This window comes from Strigops habroptila, chromosome 11 (genome assembly GCF_004027225.2).
Source record: "Strigops habroptila isolate Jane chromosome 11, bStrHab1.2.pri, whole genome shotgun sequence".
Lineage (NCBI taxonomy): Eukaryota > Metazoa > Chordata > Aves > Psittaciformes > Psittacidae > Strigops > Strigops habroptila.
In genome coordinates this window covers 28,432,482-28,449,984 of record NC_046360.1, presented here as the reverse complement: position 1 = coordinate 28,449,984, position 17,503 = coordinate 28,432,482, and the positions used below count along the sequence as shown (strand labels likewise).

Genomic DNA, 17,503 nt, shown 5'->3' with positions numbered 1-17,503 from the left:
CTCAAGAGAGAGTATCTTTTCACTTCTCATTGCTGCTTCTGCATTTAACAAAATAGCTCCCACCTATGCCACTCCCAGATTCATATTGTCCAGAAATGTTATGCTGCAGCAGTCATCTCATTGCTGGGTCTGATGGAGAAGCTCTGAGAGGTGCCTTTCCTAGTCTGAGTGAATGGTAGGTGGCATCAAAGCCACATTTCAACTCAGTCTTCTTCCTCATTTAGCATTTCCCTACATTTTCACACAGGTCCTGTGGAATAACATGTGTTAATGGTAACATACTGTGTACCTATTATGGCAGGGCTGCCAGCCAGTCCTTGTGTGCCTGACAGGTTTGCCCATGCCTCTGCCTTCCCCTGTCCAGCTGCACCCAACTGGGAGGGTAAAAGCACACCTGAAGGTGGGTGGGAGGAGATGGAGCTCTGCAGGAGCTTATTAGAGAAGGTGGATGGTGGAGAGCATCAGGCTCTGTCTGGGGAGGTGGTGGGTTGGCTCTGCACAGAGAATCAGAAGGGCGGGGGCTCCCCAGGATCTGTCCTGGTGAGTTGGCAGAGGATTGGGGGGTCCTGCTGCAGGGGGTCTTGTTGTCCTGCTGAGGGAAGGCTTGTGCTGTCAAAAGGCTTTTGGGAATTGTAGAAGATGGGGGAATAAGACTTTTGTTTGAAGGTAGGGTATATTTTTCTAAGGATATGTGCAGGATTTGGTAAATCGCGTTAGCTCTGTGTTTATTTGTGCCTCTGTTGAGCTGTTTCTTGGAACTTTATTTTCTTTATCCTGATATCTCCTACACACCTCCCTTGGTAAAACTAATGTTATTATGTAGATGATACTTTGGTTTCATGAAGATGAGAGCATGTACCTGGAGTTAATTACTGACTTGCTGCTTAGTGTCCTGCACACAAGCCATCTTCATTTATATATAAGAAACATAAATTCTGATATGTGTGCTAGAGGGCTGATATGAAGAGAAGAATTAACAAGTACAAAGCACTGAGAGGCCTCCAGGTGTATTGGTAGTAATAGTTACCGTTATGTTAGTCAGAGAAGCCTTGCAGCTAATGAGACTCCTGTGAAACATTTTGGTATGCTCTCGGCCTCTGAAAGGTAGTCTCTTAATATCTACTGTCTTTCTCATAGATGTAAATAAGGATTAATTTGTATTCAGAAATATTCTAGGAGCTGGGTTGTCACTGACTTATTGGGGTCTACTTTAACAGTGTACCGGATATTTATTTGCATGCTTGGGTTGCAAGCTGTACGCAGCATATAGTGCTCAGTTGGGGTTTAAAGCTGGGCAAAACCTTAGAGGATATTTAATTTAACTCCTCAAACTATAGAAAAGTACTATGACATGAGTATTTTCCACTTTTGAGCTGTAGTAGCAGTATGTAAAGAGGATTTGCTCTATGCAACATAGCTTTGTCGTGGTTTTCACTGGAGCTTTTGCATTGGTGATTTCTGTGTTGTGTTGTTTCTGGATCTCTCTTTCATTGCATTTACTCATTCTTTCCTTCTATGAGGTATATTTCCCTGCATTTTTGTAAGCGTATGGAAGGAATACTGAAAACAAATAGGAACAGCTTGTCTAGTAAATAAGCTGCTAGATAACTTTCTCTCCCCCCCCATCTCTCTTAAATAGCAACTTCTTTTAGTACTTGGCCAATTCCTTTGTGATCTAATCTCTTGGTCAGAGCTCTGGAAATGATCAGCCAGGAGTCTTTGCCCAAAAGAAACCCTTGAAACCCCTCGCTCCTACTTTTGAGATAGTCCAATGCTAATCATAAGCTGCTTAGCCTTCAAGGATTAAGTAATATCCTTAATGTTGTACAGATATGATAAAATTCATGTTATCAGTGTTCATATGCATTGCTATTTACACATTTTCATGGCTTCTATAGGAGTGAGTTGGTTTTGCTCATCAAAACATGCATAAAATGTCTTGCAAAGCCAGGTGAAACTTAGGCAGCCTTGTGGTGTGTAATTGCAAGCTGCATATATGTGGCTTAGTCCCTGAGCAGCCTTGCCCCACGGAAATACTAGTTAAGGCATAGGTTTCAGTGTATTAGTGAGTTTATGACCTGTATAAAAATGTCAAGTCAAACAGCTGTCTACTAAATTGTTCAGTGTATTGATAGAATAATGACTTGGAGATATTGGACTTAACCCTTTCAAGAGGAGTGGAGAGGGGAAATGAATCAGCTGAGCTTGATTCCAGCTGGGTCATAGCAAGATCGCTAATGTTACATGCCATGTTGGAGCAGTAGATTCGAGTAGAATTAAAAGTAAGGGATGGGATTGATTTTGACACTGATGTGAATTTTAAGTGCATTTTTAGTAGAGCTGGCTAGAAAATCAGAAACCTCGAAAAATGGGCTTGCTTGACAAATACTTTTTTTTTTGTTTGTTATTTTAGAAAAAAAAAAGTATAAACCCCTTATTTTTTCAGGCAAAAATCAATATGTTTGATGAAATCAAAAGTATTCTATAAAAAGTCCATACTCCTTAAGAGATTTGTAGAGAAAAAAATCTGAACTGTCTTGCTTTAATTTCCCTTGAAAGCTTGCTAGCCAACTTTGTTCCAGTAATAACAGAGACTTCAGCTAGAAGGTTTATGTAGATGTAGCAAAACTGGTTTGTTACTTGTTTTTTAACCTCTAAGCTGCACTTGACCCAAGGTTTTAGTGAAATACATTATATAGAAGATAGCAGTAATGCATGCATAAAGGAACAAAACTGCAGTTTTGTTAAAACTTTAATTTCTGAAAGTTTCAAATGTGTGTTTGTTCTGATAGAGCTAAGTTTCTCAGCATGTTTCATGTTGGATGTATATAAAAAGATACACGCAATATATTTATACCTTCTTGTGAGATGTACAAAATATATTTATGCCATCTTACAGAACCCTCAATATTTTTATGAAGCATATTTGCTTAAATGCATATGTAGATAAACTTATGCTTTCTGTGCATACCTTCAACACTAACATTTTATATAGGATGCTATGAACATCTCTTATTTTAAGATTTTTTCATTTTATGGGAAAGTTGGTAGTCTCCTTTTGGCTTTCAAAACATATTTTCACATCATCAATTGTGGCCTGGCAGCCACAACAAATCTGCTTTACTAATAATAAATGTTTGGTGGAACAATGTAATTAACCAACTGGCTATTTTGCTGTGGAGGCTGCAGTTGAGGAAGTGGAGCTGCTAGGGGGGAATCAAATCCTGCTCCAAACTATACAAGCTTCCTAAGCATATGCTGCCAGGAGCGTGGCTGGCTTCCAGGAGCCTGGGATGTTGTTGCTGCTGGTGGGTGCAGGCCCCTCCCATGCTGCCTTCCACACCACTGTTGTGGTATGTCTATTAATGTAATGCTATGCCAGGGTGCAAGCTGGAAAAAGGTGCCATCATTTCAGAGGTTTCAGCTGCGTAATGATGAAATGGAAAATAAGTGTGCAGGTTTAGAAAATAACCACCAAAAGCTTCTGGTTTTTTTGTTTCTCTTGAGCTGTCTGCATGGATCTCGGTGTCTTGGCCAAGTGTGAGTGTTGGCACTTGCTGTTAACACCAGCCGTGCTGCAGTGTTATTTTCACTCATCTCTAACAGGTCAAAGCTTCCTCCTATTTCTTAGGAAGAAAGAAGTTAGAAGTTACAAGTTTTCCTCTCCACTAAGACATAAGTATTTTTGAAGTTCAGTTTTGAAGTTAGAACTAAACAACTTTTTTTTTTTTTTTCCTCCTCCACATTTTCCTTGTTTTGAGGTCCTGGATGCTTTGCCCTTATTGACAGCACTGTAATGTAACTCTCCTGCAGCCAGCTCAGATCCCCTGAATATCAGGGAGGTCAAAAAGCAATGTAGTGATGTTTTACTGCGCTCAGGATCAGGTTTACTCTTCTAGGTGTTCTGCCTACACAGCTGAAAATATGGTGTGGTTGGGTGAGTCTTTTATCCTGGTTCATGGGATTTGTGGTTGCCAAGTTCCAGTTTTGACCTTCATGAACAGGATTTTGCCTTCTCTTGTGGGGTTGTTTGTGATCCTTGAGCAGGTCTGTCTGTGGCTTCCAGCCCTACTCCTTTCCTTTGATCTCGTTCCTCTACCCTGTGGGCTGTATCAGCTTAAGAGACTGTCACCCCATCAAAACAAAGCTGCTGGGAGTATTAGCCTTTGAAAAGCACATCACTGTTAATGTGCTCTTTTTACTGAAGTTATGGACTTAGCTCTTGCTTGAGGATCAAGACAGGAGTACCTGTTACTAAGAACGGAAAAGAACTGAGCTGTGAGAATTAAGACATTCGGCTTTATATTCACTGTTGTTTAAAATAGTACTGTTACCAAAAGGATCAAAGAACTTTTCAGCCTTCTTTCTGTCTGTACCAGCTTTAGTACTCATGGAAGATAATGTTGTGCTTGGCTGATGCTATGTTACACTGGCTGTGTAAACAAACCTGGCCTGCTTGTTATCATAACACAAATTATCTGCATGTAAAAACATAGCCTGAAGGCATGACTGTGCTTCACTAGGTTAACAATGATACACCCTAGTGCTGATATACTAATTTTTATAGCTAAATTCGTTAATACTTTTAGATTACCCAGGGTGTAGGCGTAAGGACCAAGGTTGTATATTTGGGGTTTTTCTGCATCCTGTACTACTTCTAATGTAGTCAAACTAATTGCATGATTAAGATAAATAGGACTTAATAACAGAAAGGACATCATGGCAAAATCGATGAATCTTAAATAGGGGGAAATTACTGAACTGATCACAGAAGTAGAATACAATGATGAGGAGAGTAATTTATACATATATATTAAAAAAAAAGAAGGGGGTTTTGGCAATCCTATACTTATTGTATTTTCTTTTCTTTTTCTCTAATTTTCCCTGAAAATAATACCACTTATTCATGATGCTGCTGCAATAATTGAACTACTGGAAGGAAAGGAGGAGAAAAGCTACCCATATAAATTACTACTTGAGACCTGTTCTGTTTTGACAGATGTCAAGGCTGGGTAGCTTAGCTTGTTCTACTGTTGGTATGAAAAGAGCTTGGTGTCACTAGGATGCAGACTAATAGCTTTCTGCGCTTCTGAATGCAGAGAGATTACACTGCAACAGATTATTTTTTTTTTTTTTCCTAGTCATAACTTAGTGACTCTGAGAGAATAAATTGATAAAATATTCCCTAGTTTCTTCTTAGGGTGTTGCTGCAAGAGTGGGAGGTTAAAGGGGAAGAGACAGAGGTAGACTGCCTGCTGAAAAGGATTCATGGTCTGTTAGTGTCTCTATTTATGTTTAGGAAAACCAGTTACAAAATTAGTTGGAATCTGAAGGTAACTGTACATTAAGCTCCTTTGATTTTACAGTTCATATTTCAAAGTGTGTGCTGGTGGTAGGTGATACATGTCTGTGGCCTTCACTTAAATCTCTTGCTTCAAAATATTCTAGTCTTGTTGTTCAGGACTTGCCTATTTTTATACCTTAAAAAAAAAACAAAAAAACTTGTGTATTAAATAGATGGCTCCAAACTAAATAAACGGATTTTCTGGATTTCTGTCTTCGTGCATTGCTTTCGGTTGTCACGGATGATGGACGGTCTCCTCACTTGCACTTGCAGGGCAGATATGGCAGATAGTCCTTCAGTTTATTTCAGATACGAAATTTTTTCTGTTACTTCCACCAGCCTTTCTGGTTTTGTTCCTGCTCATAGGTTTTCAGCTTGTACTCGCCTTTATTTGCTGTCTGCTGTTACTAAAGACATTTTGGATGTATCAATTAGCTTCATCTATAAACTGATAACTTAGAAGGAACTTGTTGTAGAAAACTAAAGATTGCATTTTGTTATCAGTTTTTCATTATTCTTGGGTAGTTTATGAATCTTTTGGATTAAACCTCTGACTGACATATAATTTAGTAACACGGATTTCTGATTAGTGATGGAATTCTCCTGAACAAGAAATTCCCAGGAAAGTAAGACTTATTGTATCCCAGTTGCTAATTCCATTCTTCTGTGCTTGGGACGTTTTTGTGAGGCTTTTGCTGTTGCTGTGTATACTAGCAACTGTTATACTTACTTGCTTTCCTTGCTGTGCACTGCTTACAGCAGACTGAATAAAGTCGAAAAGAAAAATTTTTGATAGGTCTCTGCTGAATGTTAAGATGACAGACTATTGGCAGTTCATGTATCCGTTTCCTATTCTCAAAATACCATATATAAGCACCTTTTTAAGCTGGCTGCTAAGGTCAAGGTGGCTTTTGTGGGTATTGCTTCTACCGATGCCTATTGGCATCAGGACTTGCTAAACTGATTGTCTTAAAGATTGATTATGCAACAGTTCTGTTTAGTTACAATTCAGCATTTTTAAAAACCAGAGGCTTTTTTCAAGGCAGGAGAAGTAGAAGCTTTTCTTTGGGTATCCGCTGCCTTTCAGTTGAGTGCTGCTCATCGAGCAAAATGCCTGCTTTCCTAGCTTCATCCTGGGTTGTTGGTGGGCCTGCAAGAGCAGGAGCAGCATGGCAATGTACCTCTGTTGATTTTCAGAGCATTAATAAATGGAAATACAACACTGGAACTTCAAGTCCACCCCTTCGTTCCCCAGCACTTAAGAGAGCAATGGGTTAAAAAAATTTTCCAAAATGCTCCTTGTTATGTTGAGGCACCCTTGAGATGAGCAGGCTCATGCTGGCTGTGTGCTTCCCACACCAAACACCCCACAGTTTGTGTTCCTGGTGCAGCCTGAGAAGCCGATGGGGGTTTTTTGTCCAGTGTTGCAGGCTTGATTGTTTTTAATTTTTTTTTTTTATGGTATCACTGTAACATCTTCTGTTCATCTAACCTTGATCTGTGTTGGTTGGATAAAGTTAAATATCTTATTCACACTGTTGCTTTTTTATATAAAAGAATGCAGATAGGCACTGGGAGGTGTCTGTTTTGTGGTTGACATGGACATGTTTAACTTCAAAACCCTCTTCAGGCTTCATGTAACTCTGCGCTGTGTGACCTGGTTATATAAGTTAGCAAGTTTTAAAAGAAACCAACTTAAAAAGCAGAAGACCTTGGCATTTTTTTGGAGAAGATGGTGTTGAGGGAGTATGTGGGCGATCTGAAATGTCTTCTGGTTTGCAAGGACAAGGAACAAATTAAAAAGGAGAAAAACAAACAACTTAATGGTGATGGAGCTGCAGCTCTAGCAAGGATAGACTGTGGGCGTACATCCATTTTAGCCTGTTGCAGATTATTGCTCAATGCAGAAGGTCATAAAAATCTCACTGCGGAGTATTGGAAGATTGCTAAAAGTTTAAAATGTTTTACTAGCAGTAAATATTTAAGGCCTTCATTTACAGCAATCAGGGGACTTTATGAATACATACCTTTAGCTTGCAAATAAGCACTAAATTGTCACCTCAGATAAAATCTGAATGGTAAAAGATGCAAAATTAACCAACATGATTGCTAATTATTACAAGTTGGGTAGACATGAATTACTCAGTACCTGATTTATTTTTTTTTTTATCACTGACCTTTCTTGTTTGATGTTTTGTAATTGGTTACAAGTGATTAGAGAGATTTCTGAACACATAATTTTCGCTTCTGGCACTCCAATCCCAGTAAGAAAAGATTTAATATAACAGAGTGATAGGAACAAGAAATGGAGGGGAACTAATGGTCCCCTCCCTTCCGTGGTACGTATAGCCTGTTAATGTCTGCTTGCTTTTTCATGCAAAGAATCACTCGGATGTGACATTGAACGATATCCTTTGTGCAGTGTCCTTCAGCTGAGGCAGGCTTTGGGCCAACTAGAAACTTGAAAAGAAAGTGCAGAAATACAGACGTATTGGAAGATCCCATCTCTTTTTGTAAAGCTGCGGTGGATCTCTGAAAAGAGTCACCAGCAAGCAGAGTGGCTCATGGGCTGGTGATGGTTTAGAGAGCTCATATAACCTCTGTTCCCTGCGGAGGAGGAGTTAAACTCAGGTCTTGTACAGTATTAGAACTACTACATGGGCCCTTGATGTCTCATTAAAAATTAAGAAGGTTATAACCTGCATCTTACAGTCATGGTGAATAAAATATGATTGTTTTCTTAGTGAGGAGCTGGTACAACCCATGCCCTCCTGTTGCTTGGAAAATGAGCTATAGTGGACTACAAAGATGCGGTTATATCTTGGTAATGAAAAAACACATGCAAAAAGTCTGACTGTATCTGAAGTGAATTTTCCCTTTGTGTCATCAAAGCCTGACATGTTCAGTTAAAATAACCTTTAGAAAGTGCTTGGGTTGATGTGCTATATGCAAACGAGCAAAAGATCTCTTAATCAGCAGTTCAGAGAGACTGGAATATCACTCACAGACAATGAAAAACAACTTAATGCATTTCATTACTTTGCATTTAAAGTAGAAAGGTGATGAACACATCAGTCTGAGTGCAGTCTTCTGCAGTTATTCTGGGCTTTTTACTGACATATGGACTTGTCACCTGTATCTTTAGGAGAAAACAGCTTTGAAAGAACATCTTTCAAACGGGTGCCTCTTCTCTGTGTACAGTCAGTAAGCAGTTGTTCTTAGCCTATTCTGATGGAGCAGGGAAGCACATTTTAAGTAATAGAAGACAATTTTAAGGGTTATGTAGCTTACAGGTTCAATTTATGAACCAGCTGGTGAATCACTTTGAGATTTCTTTGTCAATCTCTAAAGAATTCTGGTCTCTAAAAGATTCATTATCAATATGCAGTCATGCAGGTCAACGTTCTTTTCATTTGTGAAGCAAATGACATCAAACAAATGGCATTGTAAAGCCTAAAAATCCAATATAAGTGTGTAATGCTCATCCCCACTTGATGAGACCAAGGTATTTTGCTACCTCAAAATAACACTTTGAAATATTTAATTTTCACTTTCTTTTTGTTACAATAAACTACATGGGATCTCTATTTTGACATCGTTTTACTTTGAAGTTAAACTTATCAAACCCTGGCAGAGTTATGATGGTGATTAGAGTTTTTGAGTCTTTCTTCCATGAGATAGATTACACTTGCAAAATGCTTTTGGCTGACTCACTAAACAATGTTTAAATGCACAGGAAATGCTTCTGTGAGAAATGTGTACTGGATTTATATTTCAGCTTCAGAAAACTGTGTTCTTTCCGTTTAGCTCCCATAATCAATCTATTGTGTTAATAACAATGTTTGAATTCATGAACAGGAGGCAAGCCAAGGATTCAAATGCTGCTGAAGAAGGGCTGTACCACATCTCAGCTGCAGCTGGTAGATGGTGCTGAAAGTGTGGGTTCCTGTTGTGCAAGATGGGTGCCTCTGGAAGGAAATGACATGGCTGATGCTTGATACCATCTTTGTTGGACTGCTGTTGATATATGTAGTAAACCTGGGTGGTACTACAGGTTTAGTGTCCCCTGGTTTTTTTTTTTGGTTTTTTCTTTTTTTGAGAAGGTAGCAGAGCCTGGTCTAGGGCAAAGGTGGGTATGCATGGACTTCGCTCTGAGAAATGCCCTCAAGGAGCAGGAATATAGACAGTAATAGGAGCAGTTGTAGGGAGCATATTTCTTCAAGAAGGCTGGTAGTACTGCTGGAAATGAAAATGAGCAAGAGCAGGTTCAGATGCACTTGATTGTCTAATAACCAGTTTGAATAAGCCTATAGGCTCACAGGCTTGTAATTGTCGCATTTCTTTAGCTTGCTGCTAAGTGAAGAATATTGAATTTATAGAGAGTGAAAGGTTTGAAGGATATCAAGTTTGTATCGGAGAACAGAAGCAGGGAAAACTCTTACACAGTATGTAAGGGGTTTCAGATAAAGACAAGCCTGTAGTCTGAGGGCTTCAGGAGTGCCTAATTTGAGACTGGAGTGACGCAGAGATGCAAAGTCTTGTAGTTTCGTTGTGTAAATTAAAAGTGGTGAATTTGGAAGATAGGACGAGGCTAGTCTATGGTTTGGCAGGCAATATGAAGCAGTGCTGGAGTAGGCTAATTCGATAAACCTAAGCCTGGAATAAAGCTACAGACAGTAAAAAGATGAAAATATGTAAGCAAATGGTTTTTGCACATTTGAAGTGACCAACAGAGAATTTTGGTTTGGGGGTTCAGAGCCTGATGCATCAGTGATGTTCCTGCGATCAACCAGGCTTGATTTCCTTGCATAGAGAAATACCGTCACCCTTACTTTGCAGTTGTATTTCACATAAGTACTCTGAGGAAAGATGCGTTAGGAATGTCAGTATTTGCATATTATGCTAATAAACTTCCAGGTGGGAAATGCACCTCTGCTTTCTGTGGGATAGCTTCTTTCAGCTCAGTCTGCATTTGTGTGTCAATATAAACTTGGAGCATAATGTACGGATTTCTGCTGGCAGCAGATGAGAGATCAGCACTCCAAGCTCTCATCAGTGCTCCCTGTTGCCAGCTCCCAAAGAGCTGCCTCCACCTGACAAGTAGATTTTTTTTTTTTTTTTTTTTTTTTTGGGTGTGTGTGTGCAATTATACAGTATTTCTGTGGAATGAAGTGTCGTGTCTTTATTTTTATTTTCTATCCTTGAGTGAGTTTTTTTTTTTTTCCTTGAAGTATGTGCTGTTTCTTTATATGAAATAAAGATTGCGCAAAACTGAATTTCTTTTTTAGCTTTCTTGGAAGTTATAGCTTTGAGAACAACTGGAGTGCTGACTGGGGAGCCACATTAAAAGAGTGTTGTTGCCTTATCCTTTGGAGACAACTTCACATCTGTGTTCTGAAGTTTTTTCAAAGCCTTCTGTTGACAAGGGAAGCAAAAAATACTGAACCTGCTAAACTCAGTTTTTAGTGTGCTGTCTTTCATAGTGTCACGTAGGGGAGAGCCCTGTCTGTTTCCCTCAGTACCTGTTTCCAGTTTGTTCTTCACTTGGGATGAAGGAATGTGTTTGAATTGATCGGAAGCTATGACCAAACCCTCCAGGCTGTATTTAGCAAAATTGCTCGGGCACTGCTGCATGTTTGGGGGTAACATAATTTAAATGCATTAGGTTTTCAAACCTGGAAGTCCAGGTTCAGTGCTGCTTGTGAGGCTAACGTACAATTACTTTAATCACCATCTCAACCATGCGACTATGAAAAGCAATGTTCAGCCTTTTGCAGTTTCTATGCGATGAAATCCTATGTTGTAAGTAAAACGAATGTTTTACTTTTTTTTTTTTTTAAATTTGCCGGTTCCTGGTTTAAGTCAAGATCTCTCTGCCAGTGTGGAGTGTTTTAAGAAATTGTCTACACAAGCATTTCTGTTAGAAGCTGGCATTTCTGAAGGATTTGAGTAGGTACATGCTGCCAGTTTGATCTGTTAAATAGAAGTCCTACTGTAGAGGTGGTTTTTAACCAGTTGCCTGTTCCTTGTACCCCAGAATTATTCAGGATCCAAAGCATGAGGTGGGCATATGGGAGATGTCCTGCTTGAGTGAGTATCTAGCCGGTGTGAGCAGCTCCAGCAGAAGAAAGCAGTAATAGGCTTAGTCGTAAGTGCTTTTGCTGGGATTGTGGGGGAAGAGTTTAAAAAAAAAAAAAAAAAAAGATTTCATCCAGAGTCTCCCACATGAGTGTCAAAAAAACCCACCCTAGCTCAGTTCTGTGCACAAGCATGACAGGGATTTGAAAAACACAACAAGCCCAAAACAAATGCAGTTCCAAAGGTTGTGTGACAGGCGTTTTGTAAGAAAACTCTCTTCTGCTTTGGCGCTCTGCCTTGTGTGCCCACATAAGTTCAGGGATACTTTTTAGAAGTATAGAGAAGATCGGAATTTTCAAAGTGAAAACCTGGAGGTTTTCTTTGTTTTCAGCAGTGAGATGGATTCGTAGGTGTCTAAAACTGTATAGCAGTGTTGGTGTTAGAGCATTTCTTGTGCAAGTTGTTCTCCTAAACTCTCTATAACTGAAGTGATAAGTTGAAGTTACAGTAAATAGAGTAATATTTTGATTGGTATGAAACCCTTTATTTCTTCTTGATGTCTAATTAGCGTAGCTCTGAATATAAAATATTTGTCTGCTCTACCCAGTGTTGTGTTCGCTTCAGTGGGGCTCCATCTGGCTCTGCCTTGAAGTCTGTTCTTCTGCAAAGGAGCTTGCCCATACTCAGTGCTGGTGCTGGATCCCAGTTTTTTCTCATCAGTCTCTTGAACTGGGAGGGAGCTCTTCCCTCCAGCAAATCTGGGTGGCAAGTAGTGTGGTGCAAACCCACAGATGAGCTAGTCCATGACTCCTTTTGCTTCGTGAGAGTAACTCTGAAGTGCAGGCTGAGAAATGTCATACCAATTCCTTAATAAGAGCTGGTGGTTGCTCGTGAGTAGTACATATTTGTTAAATGAAGCCATAATACGCCTGTAGACTACCAGCAATCTCTTTCCTTGGCACAAAATCTTCCACAGCAAAACTGATAACAGCATGTGGTGTACAAACCTCTTGTATTGTTGGAGACTTCGGTAGCAGCTGTATTACAGATTTGAACAGAAGCGTGGGGTGGTCGTCTGGTTGTGACTTCTTCATCTTGAGTTATAATAGAACCTACAACCCTTCAGTTAGACAGTGATGACCAATGCTTATCTTTAGGCCGAAATTTCAGACTCTTTTTGTGCCTTTCTTATATGGGATGTTTTGGTAGTGCAAAATAGCGTGTATTTCTTAGTATGCTTGCTGCATTGTGGTGCTCACCCAATTCTAATTTCATAAATATCTTCTGCATGTAACATGTATTTTGTGTGTCCCATAGCCTCAGTGGAATGGGGGAAACTGAATCAATGGAAAAACATTGTGGAGTATCTGATCAGTTTACTACTTTTTGCCTTGTGGTACTTTATTTTTAGTTTGCTATTTTCAAAGACAGCCTCTTTCTCTGCAAAATAAAATTAATGTGGATAAGAATGAAATTTTTACTGAAAATAACAGTATAACTGATTTTCCATATGGATTTCTCCTTTCAGGTATCGGAAATTTGACTGAAGTCTGTATATCATGCATTGGAGAAGGTAACAATTCTTTAATACTGATTTTGATTTGCAACATTATTGTGTCGAATGTCAAAATCTTTGTGGTGTTTGTTCCTTAGACTAAGGAATCTGCTCCTTAGTTTCTCAGTACACTGCCAGTGGGTTTGTTTACCTTTTTTCAAGGAATATGTCAGAAGTCTGCGTTTGAGTTCTTAGGGTGAATATACCGCGTTTGTGCAATTCTACATTGGAAGGTTTATAGAAAACATGGCTTGCAAATGAAACAGCATGCCTTCAGAAAATTGTGTAAATGTACCATTGTTTGAAAGAATGTATATAACTTAAAGAATGAACATTTTAAAAAGGGATATTGATATTGTTATCAATAGTGAGGCATTTTTCTGGTTAGGCTCTTATTTTTCCTGTCAAGAGATTTTCAGAATTCATGTTTAATCATTGAATAATTGACTCCACAGTTGAATTAGCCAAACAAAACTGTGGCACTTCTGAAACTCAAACTTTCTAATTAGCATTTCAGTTTGGATGTCCAAAGGAATCAATGTTGTTATTCGAGAGGTGGGTTTTGACTGATATAACCTGAAATTATTTTATGTGTTGTTTTTGTGGTTTTCTTTGTCATTGGGTGGTTTGGTTTTTTTGGTGGTGTTTTGGATTTGTTTTTTTTTTGGTAGGTTGTTTTTTGCTATGTTGCTTTTGCCCTGTCTCAAAACTGCCCTACAAGCTTGGCTTCCATGTAGCCAAGCTCCATGGATAAAATTGCTGTCAAAGAACAACATGCTTTTAAGTATGAACTAGCTCATCTCTGAAGGAGAAGAAAACCTTTTCAGAGCTTACAATGGAATATCTAAAAAATAAATATGGTCTTCCATCTTAGTTTTAGACATTGTTGCCCTAACTGTTCAGAGAGATTACAGATGCCTTCTGATCAAAATTTTTAATTTCTTAATTCTTCTTTTCCTTGGAGTAATTCAGTTTCTCCTTAGTCCTGGGTGGTGTTTACAATGAAAACAGAATTACTGCTGTAGATCAAGCAAACTATTCTCATTCTGCTTAGCCCTTCTGAAGCTTGCAAAGCTATCTTCGTGTGAGGTTTTCAAAGACAGTATGATAAATTTTGTGATATATCACTTTTGTAGTGGTCTGAAAGGAAAAGCTTATTTCTTAATATGAAAGATAACTTTGAATAATGGACTCTTCATCCCTTTGGACAGTACTCCTAAGTTAGCCTCAAAGCTCTTTCTCAGGTGAAATCTCATTTTTAGGTTTCCCATAGTAAAAAGGAGATACTGATACCCATTTCATTTGGAAAGTGTTTTCAGTCTGCTGATGGAAAGTACTTCTGAAGAGTTAGGCAACCTTGATTAATTGAACCTGAATAAGAAGTGCAGGATCAAATCTCAGGATATTATTTTTAGGCTGCAGACTTGTGTTCTGCGTTCCAAATCCTTAAACGCCGGTTTGATAGCAAGTGTGAGCGACTGGAGTAGACAGCTATATGCATACTCATAATGGCTTGCAAATGCTGACACCACTATAGACAGAAGAATGAAAATTGCTTTCTGTTTACAAAACAACGTTTACCAACTATTTGGTAAACACTTCTCATTAGCAAGAACGTGATCAGAATTTGTGTTAAATGCCTCAATTCTGTGATATAACCCGTGTGGCGCTTGGAGCAAAGTGGTATTTAAAAAAAACTAAGTGTGGATAACTCTTTAGTGCATATGAATGCTTAAAAGTTCAGTGATGCGATATGTAATGTTTAGGCCTGATAACAGCACCAGAAGCCAGAATCCTGCTCTTGTGGTGTATGGGAAGGGGGGGTGTATGGGAAGCACACTTCTTAGGGAAGCGGGGGCTCACACATGTTATACTTACAAGAAGCACACTTATGGGTACTGCAAATTCAGGGTTTATACACATTTCATCACTATGGGAGGGAAGGATTTGCTAACCTGCATTCCTAAGCAGCATGTGGTCCTTCCTAAGCCATAAGCAAGACATAGAGGAAGCAGAGTTTGGAGCTTTGCTTCTGATGAAGAGAAACTGGCTGTTGTTTACCTAAGTGACTCAGTAACTACAGATTTAAAAGGAAACATTTGTGCATTGCAATAGTATAATTACAAAATTCTACTTTATTACCTGTCAAGCTAATTAAAACAGCTACAGGCTAACAGTCATCTTAGCTTGTAGCATCCGTGCGTTATATTCAACAACCAGGCTTACAGTGTAATTTTAAGTAGAAATATTACCAGCAGACACTGCAGTTGCAAGGAAGAAATGTCCTTGACTGTGTAGGAATACTGAGTGTCCTGGGTAGTAGCTCTAGGAAAGGAAACTGTAATGAATATGTTTTCTGCCTTACAGTCTGAATAAGAGTTAATTACAGCATGGTTTGAAGCTGTAGGGCCTTTCTTGCTCCACTGGCATCCAGCACTAAAGTGATAGCTTCTTGTTTGCTTGGTTTATGAATGTTTGTGTCTTGTAGCTGTTGGCTACTTGAATCTGGAGAACTGCCACTCATTCCAGGTGGAAATGTGCTCAGCTGGAAGTGTGTGGGTCAGTGTGTAAGAGGATTACTTGGATATGGGCTTACTGCAAGTAACTTTTAGATCACTCCTTCAAAGACGGGAGTTGTCTCTGATCTCCTGGCATCCCTCTGCTTCTCAAGATCCATAGAAAATAACTATTCTCCTTCCTAGGCTACTTATTGCCGGCTGTGTCTACCACCATGTCCTTTTACTCTTTCCCTAATTCTTCTCTGAAGATCTGCTATGTCCTTTTCTCCTTTATTATCTCCTGGCTTCCTCTCATCCTGGTTACTTTCTCCCCCTCCACACCTCTTTTCCATCCCTCTCCTTAGATACTTCCTTCTCCTATGTTAGTTGGGTTTCTCATGCCACCGGTGCTCCCCTCTGCATGGAAACCCCGAACAAGTAAAATAGAATCAATCGTTCTAAAGTAATTTGAAAAACTGAATTAACAAAATTGCCATTTTATGGTGGATTTAGTGGTGTCTTAAAAAAGCATGAGCCGATTCTGCTCTCCTTGAAGTTGCACCTCGGAGATAGCTTGCTAATTTATAGCAGAATGAAATGACAATTGTGATACATGTAGCTTGGATTATGATTAATTGTTGCAGGGGCAGCATTTGCCTGAGATTCTTTTCCTTTTTCTTATGTAACAGTAATATTTAGGAGGGAGTACTCGTGACTTGACTCTTCATCATGAGAACATGATGAATACAAAAGCACCAATCAGATACTTGAACAAAACTTATAATGAAGTTATGTTAAATGTCCTGGGCACCTGCCCAGATCTCTCCCTTGCAAGCAGGTTTCGGAAGATGAGCTATTACTTGAAGAGATGTGCCTCATTCCAATGAGAGCTTTCTCTTGCAAACGCGCAAAACTTTGAGTGTCTTGTCTTTCAAAATGTGTTATCTGTGTTCCTCAAGTAGGTACATGGGGCTGAAAATAAGAGCACTGCATGTCTGGAAAGGCAGCAGTGCCATTATTCACTAAATCTTATGCAAAAAATATTTCTGCATGAAGCAAATCTGCCCTTCTGCACTTGTTTGATACTGTAAAGAGATTATCATGGCCTTACAAGAAGGTTAAGACGTCATGAAGTTTAATATACTCTGAAAATATTCTTGTTAAAGCCATTGTTGCTTGTGATTGATGATGCAGGTTATGATGGTAGTTCTAAATCTTGTGTTTGTGTGTGCATATTGCTATTTTCCAGCCTTTTCAAGGTTGCTAACTTTATCTTATAGTGCAGCACATATTTAAGGATTGCATATTGCATTAGCCTTTGATTAAGGGGAAAGTAACTTTGATGATAAAATGCCACTAAAAGTGGTTCTGTAGACTAGCTTGGAATAATTTATCAATCATTCTTCATGACTGAGAGCATATTTTGGACATGAGGGTCACCCTTTGAGGATTAGCTTTCTGAGATAAACAGCTAATGGCTGTTGGATGATTATGGTCAAAAGCAACTAGTATGGTATACTGTTCATTACTACAACAAAAAGTCACTAAACTTAGTAAGTTTTGAGCCACTGCTGAAATAGCGAGGTCAAGATGCATCAGCCTTGATTCAAAGGCATTATTGAATGTTAGAATGTTAGAATTGCTGACACTTCACTGCCTGCTCTGGCAGGCCTTTTTTTTTTTTTTTTTTTTTTCTTCCCCTGTTAACTGAACTTTCTGCACCCTTTAGGTGAGGGTGCCAGCTGACAGTTTTATTGGAGTCTCCTGTAAATAACAAAGTAAACATGTATTTTCCAGATATTGTGAAGAGCATTTCACAGCTGCCTTATGTTCATAGGTGGGTGTCACTGGCTGCTTCTTACCTTCTGGGCTTGAGATTTCCTTTTTTCTGTCTCCTTTTCTTTAATTTCTGCAGCACTGAGGTCAGTGAGCTTAAAGGTGTAGAGGAACAGTACATTGTGAGAACAACTCCTGAACTGTTAAACAGTGGAGCCTTCTCATGGATGTAGAAGTGGTAGATTCTGAAAG

General features: G+C 39.1%; 1 protein-coding gene across 2 annotated transcripts in view; it reads left to right on the top strand.

Moving 5' to 3' along the window:
• The window catches only part of CNTN4 (contactin 4), a 332,256-nt gene that overhangs the window by 26,714 nt on the left and 288,039 nt on the right, over positions 1-17,503 (top strand). For both annotated transcript variants that reach the window (XM_030500859.1, XM_030500858.2), the window contains exon 2: positions 12,951-12,995. The gene's annotated coding sequence lies outside the window, so the exon portion shown is untranslated. The remainder of the gene's footprint in view (positions 1-12,950; positions 12,996-17,503) is intronic.